Source organism: Pinus tabuliformis, chromosome 3_2 (assembly GCF_031772625.1).
Source record: "Pinus tabuliformis cultivar Carrire ecotype Pingquan chromosome 3_2, CPIR1, whole genome shotgun sequence".
Lineage (NCBI taxonomy): Eukaryota > Viridiplantae > Streptophyta > Pinopsida > Pinales > Pinaceae > Pinus > Pinus tabuliformis.
Window position 1 is genome coordinate 1,278,708,734 of NC_142302.1, and position 15,922 is coordinate 1,278,724,655.

Genomic DNA, 15,922 nt, shown 5'->3' on the forward strand with positions numbered 1-15,922 from the left:
ATTTTTAAGCTATGATAACCCATGGTATTGACCCATGGTAATACCATGGTATTCATGTGAGCATAAACTATTTAAAGGGGAAATTCTATCATCTTAGATCCATCTTAATTCTGGGTCTACCAAGTGCTTAGAGATATAAATAGATTTCATTCCTCTAAGAGTGGTAGATGTGGAGTTAAGATGGATATAGGTTGGTTTTTATGATAATAAATATATTAAATAGACTTAGGAAATTATATTGTAAAAGCATCTTAAGGTGAATGGTTAAAGCTACATTTAGTCGCTTCACAAAATTTAGTAAAAAATACCAATATCTACATTAAAATTGGTTTTTCTTATTTAACAAAAAAAATTCAAAATAGTGAAACCTTATCACTCGTTCAACATCACCCTCGCAAAAGATTTCCCACCATTTTTCAAATATTGTCAATATGATATCTTCATGAAAAAAAAATTTAGGTACTGATGTTGGATTAGTTGTTTGAAAATAAGCTGGTTTGTACAACCTTTCATCTTCTGTGCTATTCTTAGTTTTTCCTAATGATCTATAGGGGTTGGAGCCACTGCACCATATTTTCCTAAAATGTGGAGATTGTTCACCAAAAAGGAAATTAATCTACATGTTACAACGTTGTTAAAAAATGCAAGACGTATGAGGGTAGTGAATTATGCTAATAAGCAATTTAGATTGGGAGAGACGTAATTAAATTTATTATTTAATTGAAGATTTCCAATTAAAATAATAATAAATCTACATTTATATATTCATATATTGATTGGAAGGCTTCTCACAATGGTCACTTCTTTCAATTAAATCCCCTTCAAGCCTTTGGGATACCTAATACTTTCTTATATAATATAGTTGGGGCTTGCTACTTGTTGGTGTGTTGGGGTAAAAAAACTTGATGTGTTTTTTTTATCTCGCAGTTGGAGTCTATGGAATAAGAAAGAAATTTGATAACTTGAAAAAAGTGGTAGCTTGACAAAAGTTGTAGAGAAAAGATTAATCTCTCCTACCTTGACAGAACTCGTGGTCAATATCAACACCTATAAGAACTTTGTTGTGGAATATTATCAAAACTAATAGAAGGATATGAAAGAGTGTATTGTGAGAACCTTGACAAACATGGCCACTAAAACTTGGAACATTGTTTGTAGGAAGAGAAAATTATGTTTCTTTTTTCCAAGCTGTATGTTAGTATATTAAAATTTAATGAATATGTTTTCTTATTATCATATATGGCTTCATACTTTAATAAAAATTTCGCCAAGACTTCACAATGTTTTATTATTCAGTGAAAGATTTGCCAAGATCTTACAAGATTTTACAATTCAGTGAAATATTCTCCATCACTGTACAAGATAATATAATCTAGTGAGAGATTCGCCAAAAACATTATATATACATATTATATTATTGATAAAATCGCCTCCCATTTTTCCTATGTATCATGGGGATTAGCCAATTTATTATACATAGAAATTTAGGGCGGCTCTTAAAATTTTCCCTGACCGGCATCATCGGCTTCACTGGCATCATCGGCATCACTGACATCATTGGCTTCACCGGCATCATTGGCTTCACCTGCATCATCGGCTTCATCGGCTTCACTGGCACCATCGGCTTCACCTTAGGATCTCTCCTCCTACTAAAACCCAAAGACAAGTAGAGAGAGGAAGAGATCCAAGTGTGTAGAAATGACTTGAAGTCCTCTTCTATTTATACTAAAACATAGAGGTTGAGTAGACATGGCTGTTGGGCTTCTGAGCCTACATAAGTTGCTGGCCAACTTAACAATTTGTCCATAACATAAATAAATTCATAACTTCATAAATACTTATCGGAATCGGATGATATTTAGATCAATCCTACACCTCTCGACGATAGGAATCTAATAAAAACATTATCAGCCATGAATAAGATGACCCACATGAAGTTTGGCCCTAGTTGCCAATTTTAACAATTGTGGAGCAGTCCCTTCAGACCATTATCTATTTGGTTAGATACCATTCTTATTCCCACCCGCTAGAGTTTATTATACACCTGTCATGGCTACATTGAGTCTACGCAATATTACCTTAGGGTTCCCATTATGGTACATCGATCCCCCTGCAAACACTCCACCTAATCAATTGAAACCTTACACTACTTTGCCCCTAGTCCAACCGATTGTTCCTACCTACCTTTGCTTTAGCTCCTCAGAAACCTCAACAGGAGCCTACTCCCATTGAAAATCATCTAGCAAGGGGGGCAAAGCCCTAAATAAGGGAACCCAAGAAAAGCCCCCACCCCCCCCCAACAACTCCAGCTCCTCCTAGGCCACCAACGCCTCTTCCTCCTTTGTGCTTTGTGTGATGTTGTTGGTCACACACCAATAACTATCCTAAACTCCCCCATGTTAAGGATGTGGTCATTGATACCTTCCATGATTCTAACATTCCAGAGGTCCATGTCACCTTACCTAAGTCCGCTAAGAAAATTCAATCATTATGCACAAACCACCCTTACAGTTTGTGTGATAACTATGGCCACTATTCCCATCACTATCCTCGTCTCGAAGATTTTCATGACACACTTCAACTACTTTGCGAATTAGAGGCCAATCATAATGAGTACACTTCTCCTTTACCTGCATATTTTTTTCCCACTTCTACACCAGAACAAGAGGTCTCTTCAACACCCATTGTGATCCCTTCCCCTGATGTCGAGATGACGGATAGTTTTGCTCCTATTCTCTACATGTCATCATTCATGGTATCATTACCTGGAAACTCCCCAGATGTTTCCTTTCGTGCTTTTGTTGAACCTTCTTCATCAAGCACATCGGTCTCAACATTGGTTGATATCCCATCTACTAGTCACGTGTATCCCACTTTTGACGATGCATATGTGAACCTTGTCTCTCATGAAGAGGCTCCAGGTATCTCTTTGCCATCATGTGGTCCTTCTTCATCTAGTCCACCCATATTCCATTCTGATGAAGAAATTATGGAAGCCATGGCCACCCCTGATTATCCTTGGGATGATATGCACCATCGTATGTACTTCCTTCTGCAACAGACCCATGACCAATATGCTTTGGAATCCAAAGACTTCATTCATGGTGAAGTCAGTTGGTTCAAAAATCCCATCCCTGCGCTAGATGATTTTGAAGAAGGGAATATGGCTAACATTCCCCCACCATAAAAGTAAACATTTCTAATAAACTAGGGGTTGAAGAAAATATTGTCTTGGGGGCACATTGCACCCCGGAAAAAATTGATGCTTACGCCAAGTTATTCAGGGAATTTTTTGATGTTTTTGCCTAGTCCTATTCTTAAATTCCCAAAATTGATCCAACCATTGTTGAACATTGTATCAACACTTGGACTAATGTCATACCTATTCGTAAAAAAAATCGGACTATTCACCCTTCCAAGTGCGATGCCATCAAAGCTAAAATTGATAAGCTCAAGCAGGCTGGCTTCATCTATCCTATTGAATACACCACATGGATGTCCAATCTGGTTCCCATTATTAAAAAACTAGGCACCATCCATGTCTACACTGAATTTCATGATCTAAACAAAGCTTGTCCCAAAGACAAATTTCCTACACCTTTCATTGACAAGGTCATTGATGAATGTGTGGGGCATGAGGTTCTTTCCTTTATGGATGGATTCTCAGGGTACAATCTGATTCATATCCGTGATGTCGATCAGTTAAAAATCACTTTCACTAGTCCTTGGGGAACCTTTGCTTACAAGGTCATGCCTTTCGGTCTAAATAATTTTAGGGCCACTTTTCAATGTGCCACATCGTATTTCTTTCACGATTTGGCTCACATTATCCTTGCCTACCTTCAAAATCTCACTCCTCATTCTAGACTTCGGTTGCAACACCTCCATGATTTGCGTACCATATTCTTACGATGTCACAAGTATAAAATCTGCCTTTACCCCTTAAAGTGTGTCTTTTGTGTTCCTTCTGGATGCCTATTGGGCTTCATCGTGTCCAAGGACAGTATCACTCTTGACCTATTAAAAGTTCAAGCCATTCTTGAACTCCCTCCTCCTCATACCCTCTTCCAGCTATAAAGCCTCCAAGGCAAGGCTAACTTCCTTCATCGATTCGTTCCTAATTATGCCACAATAGCTCATGGGTTCCTCAGACTCCTTAGATCTTCCATTCCATTTGTATGGGGTGACCAAACTCAATAGTATTTTGATGCCCTAAAACATGCTCTCACTTCCGCTCCCTTGATTATGCAACCAAAATTTGAAATGGATTTCATCCTGTACATCTCTACATCCACCAATACGATTGTTGGGGTCCTAATAGAGAAAGATTCAGTAGGAATAAAACACGTCATCTGTTATGTCAATAAGAACCTCAATGACCCCCTTGTGTCCTATTCCCATGAAGAAATTTTAGTGTTGGCTGTCGTGTTCTCCATTTAGAAACTTCGCTACTATATCCTCATGTGTACCACTAAAGTGGTTACAAATTCCAACCCAATGGCTTTCCTGTTAAGTCGATGTATCATCAGTGGGAAGTATGCCCATTGGACCATTTTCCTATAAGAATACGATCTCAAGTTTGTCACACTAAAAGGTTAGAAATTTTTGGCCCTTGTTGAACTTATTTTTTAACTCCCCAATGGTGCATGATCCTCTAGTTAATGATGATCTCCCAGATGAACACGTGTTCACCATCACCTCCGATGATCCATGGTATGATGACATCCTTACATAAATACGAACCCATAAATTCTCCCCCCATCTCACTCGTGATGATCGACGACGGATTTTACATCAAGGCCTCCGCTACCTCCTCATCGGTGATGATCTCTATCGTCGCAGTGTCGATATTGTCCTTCATTGTTGTCTCACCCATCCTGAAGCTGAGCAAAGTCCCCAATTCTTTCCATGGTGGCACTTGTGGTGGCCACCTCTATGAAATGGCCACTGCATAGAAAATCATTTGTGCCAAGTACTTTTGGCCTTCTCTCTTCAGTGATTGTATTGCAGTAGTCAAACATTGTCCCAATTTCCATTTATATGCCCCCAAGGCATGAGCTCCACCTACTCCCCTCCATCCAGTTTTCATAGTCTGTCCTTTTTGTAAATGGGCTATTGACTTTATGGAGTGTCGACCCCCATCCATTAATAACCACAAGTATATTATCATGGTTGTTGACTATTTTACCAAATGGGTTGAAGCCATGCCAATTTTCACTAATGTTGCGACTACTGCAGCCCTCTTATTTTTTAACTATGTTATCACTCGATCCGGGGTTCCGAAATAATTGGTCTTAGACCATGGCCGACACTTTGAATATGAGATATGGCGTGACTGTCCTCTCTATTGGGATTTGAACATCAATATTCGTCATCTTATTATCCCTAAGGCAATGGTCAAGTTGAAGTTATCAACAAGATCCTTAAGACTATGCTTCAGCGGATGGTGAATAAACATAAGAGCAACTAGAATTTAATGCTCTTCTTTGCATTATGGGTCTATAGAACTTCTGTCAAGACTGCCACTGGTTCACTCCTTTCCACCTTATTTTTAGAGAGGAGACAATTTTACCAATCAAGTGTGAAACCCTTTCCCTTCACCTTGTCGTTGAACTCCTCCTAGACACCCAACCCTTAGAAAAATGAATCATCATGCTTGAGCGCACTTCTGAAGATGATCATGTTTCGTTGCAAACCAACGAAGTGACTAAGAAACACATCAAAGCTCAATATGACAACAAAGTCCATCCTCGTACCTTCCATGAAGGTGACCTTGTTCTCGTGTATGACCAAGCTCATGATGTCTTGGGGAGTGGAAAGTTTGAACTGCTATGGCTAGGTCCTTATATCAGTCATAAGTGTTTTGGCAAGGGGGCATACCTATTAGAGGATCCAGAAGAAGAAATCCTTCCTAATCCTTGAAATGCACTCTACCTCAAGAAATTTTACCCTTAGCATTTCCCATCAAAATGCGTGTATGTATTTATTTCTTCTTGAATTTAGGTAGTTTGCATCCCTCACATTCTTACACATTGTTTTCTTATGTCTTTCAGATGGGTCCATCATCCACCTTATATCGGTTTTGCCGATGGTGAGAGTTGCTTCACTAGGAATCTTGCCTCGCCAAATTGAGCCATTTTCACCCCCTTGCATTCATTATTCCACTCCAGCGATGTTTGCATTAGATCTGCCACCAATAACAAGGCCAAATATGATGTTGTGATAGGTTTGTTAGCTTATGCCCTTGATCATCACATCCTTCACCTTCATGTTTGTCTAGAATCTTACTATTTGTCTGCAATTGAATGGTGTTTATCGTGTGCATAATCCTGTCCTATTTAGAAAATATCTACGAGTGAAGCTTTCGGTGTGTGATTTCAAATCCATTACATTAAATGATGTGCCTAGAGCCCAAAATCACTATGTAGATATCCATTTTAATAAAATTATAAATTGACATTTATCACATGTAACAAGACATCCATAAAAAAATGGCGAACCACAATCATCACACAAAAGTATGCATAATCATAAATATGTATCATCATACAATATTTTGAGTCCACTGCTCTAATATCCCTATATCCCTACGCCTAATCACTATCATCTCTGATTACACATAGATATTCAAACCTATACAGGAGATGGTAAAGAAATATGTGGTATACAGATGGGACAAGTGGGAGAAAGATGCTTTCACTCATATCAAACAGGCTATCACTGATGCGCCTGCACTATTTAGTCCAGATTATGGAAAATATTTCTTTCTCTATACATTCTCTTCATATTTTTCAATTGTGGCCATATTAACTCAAAAGGACAATGAAGGAAACGAGCGACCTATTTCTTTTATGAGCACTAGTCTACAAGGCCTAGAGTTAAATTAACCCACCATTGAAAAATAAGTTTATGAAATATACAAGGTAGTGAATTATTTCAGGACGTTTCTACTTAAAGAACATACAACTATATTCGTATCTCATCGGACCATGAGAAGCCTGCTTGTATAGCGAGATCTGCGTGAGAAGAGGGCTAATTGGGTGACCTGTCTTCAAGAATATGATCTGGAATTCAAACTAGTTCATACTATAAAGGGTCATGGCCTATGCAGACTAGCATCCAAAGAAAAGGATGCTTCGAAACATGATCTTTTAGGATGGGAGCAAGAAATATAAACGTACAATATTTATCATGTTCCTTAGTCCATGTCCACAATGCATTGGTACACAAATCTACGACAATTTTTGGAACATGGAACCTTTCCCTTGCACTTATCGAAGAAATAGAAAAGGGAAATTCATTTAAAGGCTCCATCATATCAATTGGTCCATGGAGTGATTTTTTAAAAGCACCACAATGGATTTTTTCTAAGTTGCCTTGAGCCCCAAGATACGAAGAAGGTCCTTAGGGAATTACACAATGGATCGGCAAGTGGCCACTATGCGGGCGACACCATATCACATAAAGTTCTGAGGGCTAGTTATTAATGGCCCACTATTTTCAAATATGCACATGCCTATGTCCGCAAGTGCCAAGCTTGTCAAAAATGTGTCGGTTCCAATCAAAGGTTAGTCACCCCACTACTCCCAGTAGTAGTCTAAGAACCATTCCAATAGTGTGGCCTTGATGTTATCAGAGAAATATTTCCCCACTTTTCAAAGAAGCATCGATATATCCTTACAATGATAGATTACTTCACCGGGTGGTCAGAGGGAGTTTATCTCAAACAAGTACATGACTAGGAAGTCATTCATTTTTTGCAATAGAACATCATAACTAGGTTTGGCATTCCTACATCACTTATCTTTGATAATGCAACATACTTTTCATCATTAAGACTATGAATTTGCATTGGAAAATGGGATTGTTTTAAAACATGCATCTAATTATTATCCCCAAGGAAATGGTCTAGCTGAATCAACAAATAAAAATCTTATTCACATAATTAAGAAGACCATTTTCTCTTAATAGAAGAACTGGCATACTACTTTGACTAATTCTCTTTGGGCTGACCATGTAACTCCAAAGCCTTCCCTGAGAACCTCTCCATACTTTCTAGTGTACGTAAAGAATTTCTCTTGCCCCTGAACCTGTATCTCCCAACCTTGCATCTCTCCAAAGAGTCACAAGGAAAACCTTCCCTACTGGTTCAAAGAAGGACAGACACTTTAATCAAACTCGAGGAAGAGAGGCTCAGAGCTAAAGGCTACTTTTCCATGCATCAGAGTTGTATAAAGCGTTGGTTTGACATAAAATCTGCAGGGGCAAAGATATTTTATGTGGGTGACCTAGTTCTAAAATGGGATAAATCCCATGAGGACAAAGGTAATCACACTAAGTTCCAGTCATTGTGGATTGGACCATTTACAATTGAAGAGAGACTTAGCCACAATGTCTTCAAGATGAAATATTTGGACGATAGGATTGACACCCTTCCCATAAATGGTTGAAACCTTAAGCATTATTTTCAGTATCATCTATGAGTTGCACTTCCTATACATATTGTTTTCTGTTTTTTTTTCTTCTGTATCTTAGTTTTTGTGTTTGTTATGCATTCATATCGTTTCATGTCATATTGTTGATCATTATAAATAAATAAGACTTGTTTGTAAAGTGCATGGCCCAAAGAATTTGTAGTGCAATCAAAGAGAAGTGTGATAACTACAATGCTTGGATTTCTGAGTATTCTCCTTCTTTGTTTGGGAAAGTGCTATAGGTTGAGGTAAGCCTAGATAGAAAATATGATTCGTCCAATAGGAGAAACCTGAGGGAACCTATTAGATTCACGCTTATGCTATCACTTGAAATTCTCAACTTGGCCAATGTCTACTTGTGTGTTAATGCTTGTCCAATCTAGTAGAGAAGGGAGAAGGGGAAAATATAAAGTGAGAAAACCTAAATCAAAGCTCTTAAAATACTTCTTTGAAGGGGAAACCTCCTCTTCTCTCAATAAGTTGGGATCCCTCTTCTACCCATTGAAAATAATAAGTGTGAATGCACAATTCTATTAAATAAATAAATAAAGGATGAAAGGAGAGAAAGGCATCTTGTGCAGGGAGGTGAAGCAAGATACTTCACCAGGGTACTGTCCAGGCTCACTAGAAGTGAAGCAATGTTTTTTCTCCTAAAGAGACTCCGTCGAGGTATTGTCCAGGCCTGTTGGCAGCAAAGAAACACCAAATATGAAAAATCTATACTCTAAATATCCTAAACTCGTCATGCACATTACCCTTTCCTAAAGTGAACCAATTGTGATACGATGTATCCTTGTGTGAGTTCAACCAACTAGAGAAAATAAAATATTCTATGTATGAAACAGGGTCGAAAAGGGGAACTTGGGGAAATCAATACTTCCTGAAGGTATGACCCTTAACTGAAAGTTAATTCTTGAACATAGAATTTTAATTTCGTCTAACATGTCGCAAAGTGTTGTCGCTGCTATAACACCCACCAAAATTTCCCTACATTCTAATTTGGGAGTATTTCATGGTTGTATCAAGTGTCACCTTATTCTTCTAGTGTCGTTTTGTGTTGTTTATTATGTCTTAAGCGTTCTTGATTTTTCTCAAGTGTCGTCGCATCCATTAGAGCATCTCTATCTGTGTTTCATGGTAATAACACCTTCTTTGTTGTAAAACAACACTTTTAGGTCGCAGTCGCACACACTCCATTGTTTGTACTTGGGGAATGTGCATAAAATGGTGTTTTTGATGTATATTCATTATCGATCAATATTTTCTAAGTTTTATCAATGAATTAGTATGTGTCGCACATGGTTTTGTGTCTAGAACTCGTCTTTCTCAACCCTTGATCAATCATCCAGACTTAGACAAAATTCGCTTGCAAAGCGAGACTATTAGGGACAAGAGAACTAGAGCACACTTTGAAGCCTTGATGTGAGACCATTCTTTGTTAAGAAGTGTGCCCTGTGCCCTATTGGATAGTTGGGCACACTCCAAAACCAAAAATCCAATTCCTTGTTCTAAATTGTGCCATACGAATTGACTAAGTCTTCCTTAAGCGCACTCCTTCAACTCAAAGAAGTGCACCCTTCTTGAGAACACTGGCACATCTTGGAGACCTGAAGCTCAACCCTTCAACCTTCCCCTATGCAACATGTGCCCTCCTAAACTTCTTGATCACACTAGCACAACCTAAAGGCACGAAGCCCCAACTTTCATCCTTCAAGAGTGCACTTTGCACCCTTCTTGAGGCCTCTTAGGCACATGAGCGCACCCCGAAGGCATGAAGCCTCTACCTTTAGCCTTCGAGAGTGCACCCTATGCCCTCCCTCTCTCCCTTGAGCACATAACACACTTGGGAAGATCGAAGCCTTCCCCTTCATCCTTTGGACTTGCGACATGCGCCATGCCTTGATATATTTCTTCCTTAGGGTGTATGAGTGCATCCCAAAGCCTCGAAGCCCCTCATCAATCCTTCAACCTTTCAGAGTGCGTCCTTGTGCCCTAGACCTCCTTTGACCATTATAATTGCGCTAAAAAAGAGAAAACAAGAAAATATGCATAAAAACATGGTAGATTAGGGGATTTTCAGACTGATAGTTTCTCGTCATGAGTAATCAAAGAGGTATTCCACGGACCTCATAGTGAGCACACACACATGAAGAATATCAGTAAAAGAGGATAAAAAAGGAAGCATGAAAGAACCAAGCACACACTGAAACTTGATGATAGAAGTGCCTTAGAGACTCCAAGTTTGAAGACCCTATGGAGGATGGAAGCACTATGATCAGAAGATGAACTAAGAGTAGATACAGTGGCATCCATGTCATCACTAAAGCATATCCATGTCATTAGCTACTATCAATACCAGTCATCCAAAATAGTGATGTGTCTAGTTTCATAATATGTTGATGTGGAAGTCAATGTGTAATATTGTAATTATTATAATGGAAAAACAAGTAGAATTCCAAGAGTCATGTACAAACTCAAGATTCATGGAAGTCCAGAGGAGATGTAACACCAAAAGTCATATGTAATTCCAAAAGTCATTTGGAACTCCAAAGGTTGTAGGAGTCTAAAGGTTACTAGAAGTTAGAAAGTCAAGAGTCATGAGGATATGAAAAGTCACTCCTCAAGTTATAAATAGATCCTCATTTCTCATGTAAAGGAATTTTAACCTTGCCTTCTCCCATAAGGCATAAGAGAGATAAGTTAGTACTTTTGGGGAGCAAATAGTGTCTCCAACGCTCCACTATTAGAGCAAGTGATGTTCATTGTATTCATGCATCTTGCTACTTATCCTTAATGTTTGAAGCCTGATGGTCAACATGCTTTCGTACATGGATTACAAATGTTTGTGTGACTATTCTATGAATGTTTATGATTCATGGTTTTTTTCACTAGTACTAAGGTAACTTAACTATTTCAGTTACTTTAGTTCTTATTCTATTGAGAACGTGTTGTAATGGTTATAACGATCACCATGCCTTTGTGGAATATTTTGTTTGATGTTAGACGAAAGATTCCTGAACTTTATGTGTGTCTTTATTAGGGTGGTACTATTATCTCTCTCTTAGAGGCTCACTTTGTCCCCCTTTTGTAGTAGAAAAACCTTCATGCACCTACAACTGAACTTTCACCAGGCACACTTGCTTGCTTTTCGAAGGAACATATGCAATTTTGTCTATTGCTGACAGTTAAGCCAAGGAAAATGTTTAGTAGATGGAAATCGGGTGATATTTTGGATGGGGCGCCTATCCCAAATGGTGTTATGGTTAATTGGGACCACATATCAGGGAGACCCCCTTGAATGTTGGTAGGTCCAACACTATCAACAAACATGCTATGAGGAGGAGATGGAGGTTACAAATTTGGTTTGCCCACACATTGAGATGAAGAAAATCGACTTAGTTATGTAAGGCGAAGCAGTCAATGGCAGACAAATCAATATGTTTTGGTGGAATATGAAGAGGTCGACAACATGAGGATAAATTACATGAACACGGAAGAAAAGAGGCTTTGGCTTTTAGCCTATTGGTTTTCTGCGAGTTCACCTCGACTCTTGGACTTTTGGCTCTTGGATTGCTGGTGTTGGTTTGGGTGTTGCATGATTTTCAGAGACGACATTAGGATAAATTATATGAACATGAAAGAAAATTGGCTCTCGATTTTGGCCTATTGGTTTTCTGTAGGTTCACCTCAGCTCTTGGACTGCTGGTGTTGGTTTGGTTGTTGCATGATTTTCAAAGAGCATGACTGATTGTTGTATGAGCTAGTGAGGGTGTTTGGTTTTTGTGCATGGTATTGCTATGTAACAGCATGGGAATTTCAAGTAGTCAGAGGATTCCACTCTCATATTTGTATCTTATCTGTAACAACAAATTTGAATGAATAAAAGATATTTGAATCCATTTATGTGTCCTCATGAACCAACTCGAATTACTCTCTATTTGTTCTTTGTGATTTAGTCCTTGAATTAATTAATATAGTAGCGAAATTCCAATGGCTTAGGTTGTGCACTCTGTGACAACGATCCATATTTTGTAGGTGTTGTGAAAGCTATAGAACCTAGGATGTGCCACACAATTATTTTGGTTCGTGGTAATATAATACACATTAAGAAACTACAATTGTATTCTAATCAAAGGTTAATGGATTGAGGTTTTATGGATGTTGCATAATATACATATTGTATTGTAACCATAGGGGCTTCACTGGGGGAGAAATACCATACCACGTGGGTTCATATTGGGAGATATATATTGAGGAAAATATGCCATAATATATTGGGGGATATATAGGAGGTAAAGGTTTTTTATATTGGCAAGTATAAAAAATGGAGCTAAATGTTAATGGAAAAATATAAAGGAGTATAAAAAATGTTAATGAAAAAATGGATACCTACAATATCTAGTGAAAGTAGGGGGTTTTTAAATTTGGAAGGTATATTGGGTTCATATTGATAGGGGGTTAAATAATGTGAGTTTTAGAGGTATTTTCAAACATGTAGTCAAATTAGGAGTATTGTTTAGTATGCCATGAACGCACATGATATGTGATAGGTTCATTGAGTGAAGCCCCCGTGATTATAACATTGTAAAGATAATATACTGAAAAATATTTCTTATTTTCTCAATTTGGGTTTCCAAGGTAAAACCTCTTGCAAAATATATGTGTATGTACCATTGCATCTTTTTCTATTTTTATTAAAAATATGTTTGCATCAATTACATGTACAAAGTTAAAACTAACATTCAATATTAGAGTAGTTTAACTTCAAGGGAATGCCTTTGTGGTTAAAGGTTTTGGCTCAAGCTTGTGGTAAACCTTATTACAACAGAAGTTTTTTGGTATCAATTCTTGTGGTCAAAGGAAATGATGAGCATTTTAAAAATAAAGATTAATAAATTTAATAGAAAGAGTTTTGAACCATGGAAGATCAAAATGGGAGGTATTTTGGTGGAAAAATATTAATGGATTGTTATGGATCCTAGTACTACACTAATGGGGATGTTGACAAAAAAATGGATTAAGTTGGATCGCAAGGCAAAGAGCGCATACACTTTTGTCTCTCATTACTAAGTTTTTTAGAAGCAATAGCGAAGGCATTATGGGACAAGTTAGGGGCTTTGTATCAATCTAAGTCCCTAGTGAACATTATTTTCCATGGAAAAGAAGCTATATAATATGAGGATGATGGATGGAGACTCAACAACAAAGCATCTAAATGCCCTCAATACTGTGGTAAGTCAGTTATTATCTATTGATATTAAATTTCAAATGAAGATAATTTTAACAATTTGTTGTGTTTTCCACCAAACTCATGAAATAATTTGGTTTTTTCATAGGTAGAAATGTAACTACTTTAAGTTTTGATTCATCCGTGTTATCCAAGGAGATGAGACAGAAATGAATGGAAAGTTAGAGAGAATATTCCTTATATGTAGGAGGACACTTCCATGATAAAAATAAAAATAATTTCTCAAGTGGGAGATCTAAATCTAGAGGAAGATCTAAATCTCTAGGAAAATTTGTAAAGGTATGTTGGAGATGTGGAAAAGAAGGGAATTACAAGAAACATTGTCGATAAAAAAATGTTGAGAGAGAGAAGGGATATGATGATGCTTTTTATATTAAAGAAAAAACCTCCTCATAAGAAGGGCATGTGAACTTGGGTTCTTCAAGCAGATCAGAAGGAATGTTTGGTCAACTCAAGTGCACCTCTTCATATGATTCCTCACAGGGAGTGGCTTTGCAAGTATGAATTGTATGATGGAAATATTGTGTTTTTAGGAGATGACTCAACAACTACAATCATAGGATAAGGAAAAGTTAAATTTAAGCTCATGTATGGAAGCACTATCTAACATTCCATGGTGTTTTAAACATCCCAAGATTGGCCATAAATTCCATTTATATAAGAAATATGAGTGTTGCGGTGTAAAACTGTGTTTAAAAAGGAAAGTTGCAAGATGGTTAGAGGAACATTCGTATTGTTGAGAGGAGTTTAGATTGGAACTTTGCATAATTTGTGGGGAAGAACTATTAGTGATGAATCTAATAATTCCATTGGTCTTAAGAGTGGATCTTAAGAAGAAAAAACTCTTACATTTTCTAGAGAGAAGACTATGTTGTGACATAAGAAATTAGGACATATCAAAGTGAAGGACCTTCAAGCACTACATAGTAATGGTATGATAGAAAGTATCTCTAGTTTTTCTCTAGAATTTTTATGGAAATTCATTAGGAAGTGGAATGAAGTAATATTATCCTTTGGTGCTACAGGGGTAGAGGGATATCACAATTGGTGCATATTGATGTGTTTGGGGCTATATTAGTTTCATCATTGCATAAATGTATATATCATGTCTCATTTATAAATGACTCCTTGAAGAATAAATGGATTTATTTTCTCAGGAAGAAATCGAAATTCCTTGATAAATTTAAAGAGTTGAAGGATCTTGTGAAGAATTATAGAGAAGAAAATTAAGGTTCTAAGGATGTGTAATAGTGCCAAATTTTGTAAGAATAAATATGAGGAATTCTATCAAAGTGTGGTATAGAAAGGTAGAAGACTACTCCATACCAGTGATGCAAAACTTGTGATAAAATCACGATTTTATCGTTTTATCGCGGTTTTTTCAAAATGCCGATAAAATTGTACGATTTTTAAACTTTTTTTTGGCGATTTTTTTCTGAAAAAATCGTGTTTTTTTTTAATCGTGATAAGTATGATAAAATCACGATTCTATTTGAATTAATTGTGGGACTGATGGACAGTGAGTTATAAACACCCAAAAATTGATTTTTTTTAATCATTTGTTCATATAGTGGCAGTGGTGGGTTGGGAGTCCCCTTGGAGAAAAATCTTGGTCGATTGGGCACTGATTGGAGGAGAACATGACTCAAAACCCCCGGTGGATTGAGAATTGAGGAGGAGAGGATCAATTTTCTCCAGAAAACTGGTATGGGCACCAAATTTATGTGTTTTTTTTTTTTTTTTTTTTGGTTGGGTTTGGATAACCCATTGGTTTATCAAATATTTTTGAGTTGATTTGATGGTGTTTTTGTCTGTTAAATTGCCAAAAATTCAATGTGTTTTGTCATGTTACTCATGCATGTAGTTTTTTAAATTTTTGTAACTTGCAATCCTTATTTCGCCATAGGTTCACCATTCAACTTCAAACTTCAAACTTCATCTTACAAATTTAAAACTCAAGATTCAAGAGTTCAACCAAGTTACAAACATGCCAAGGAAATTGGACCCTCTCCGGGAATTTGGTGAACCTGTTGGAGGGTTTGATAGAATAAACTTGTCTTGCAAGTTGTGTGGGCAACATATGTCGGGAGGGTTTATAGATTTAACTATAACCTTGCACAAATCCCTAGATTTGATGTAGGGCCTTGCAAAAATGCAAATTCAGAAATCATCTGAAAAGCCATGAGATCATTGGAAAATT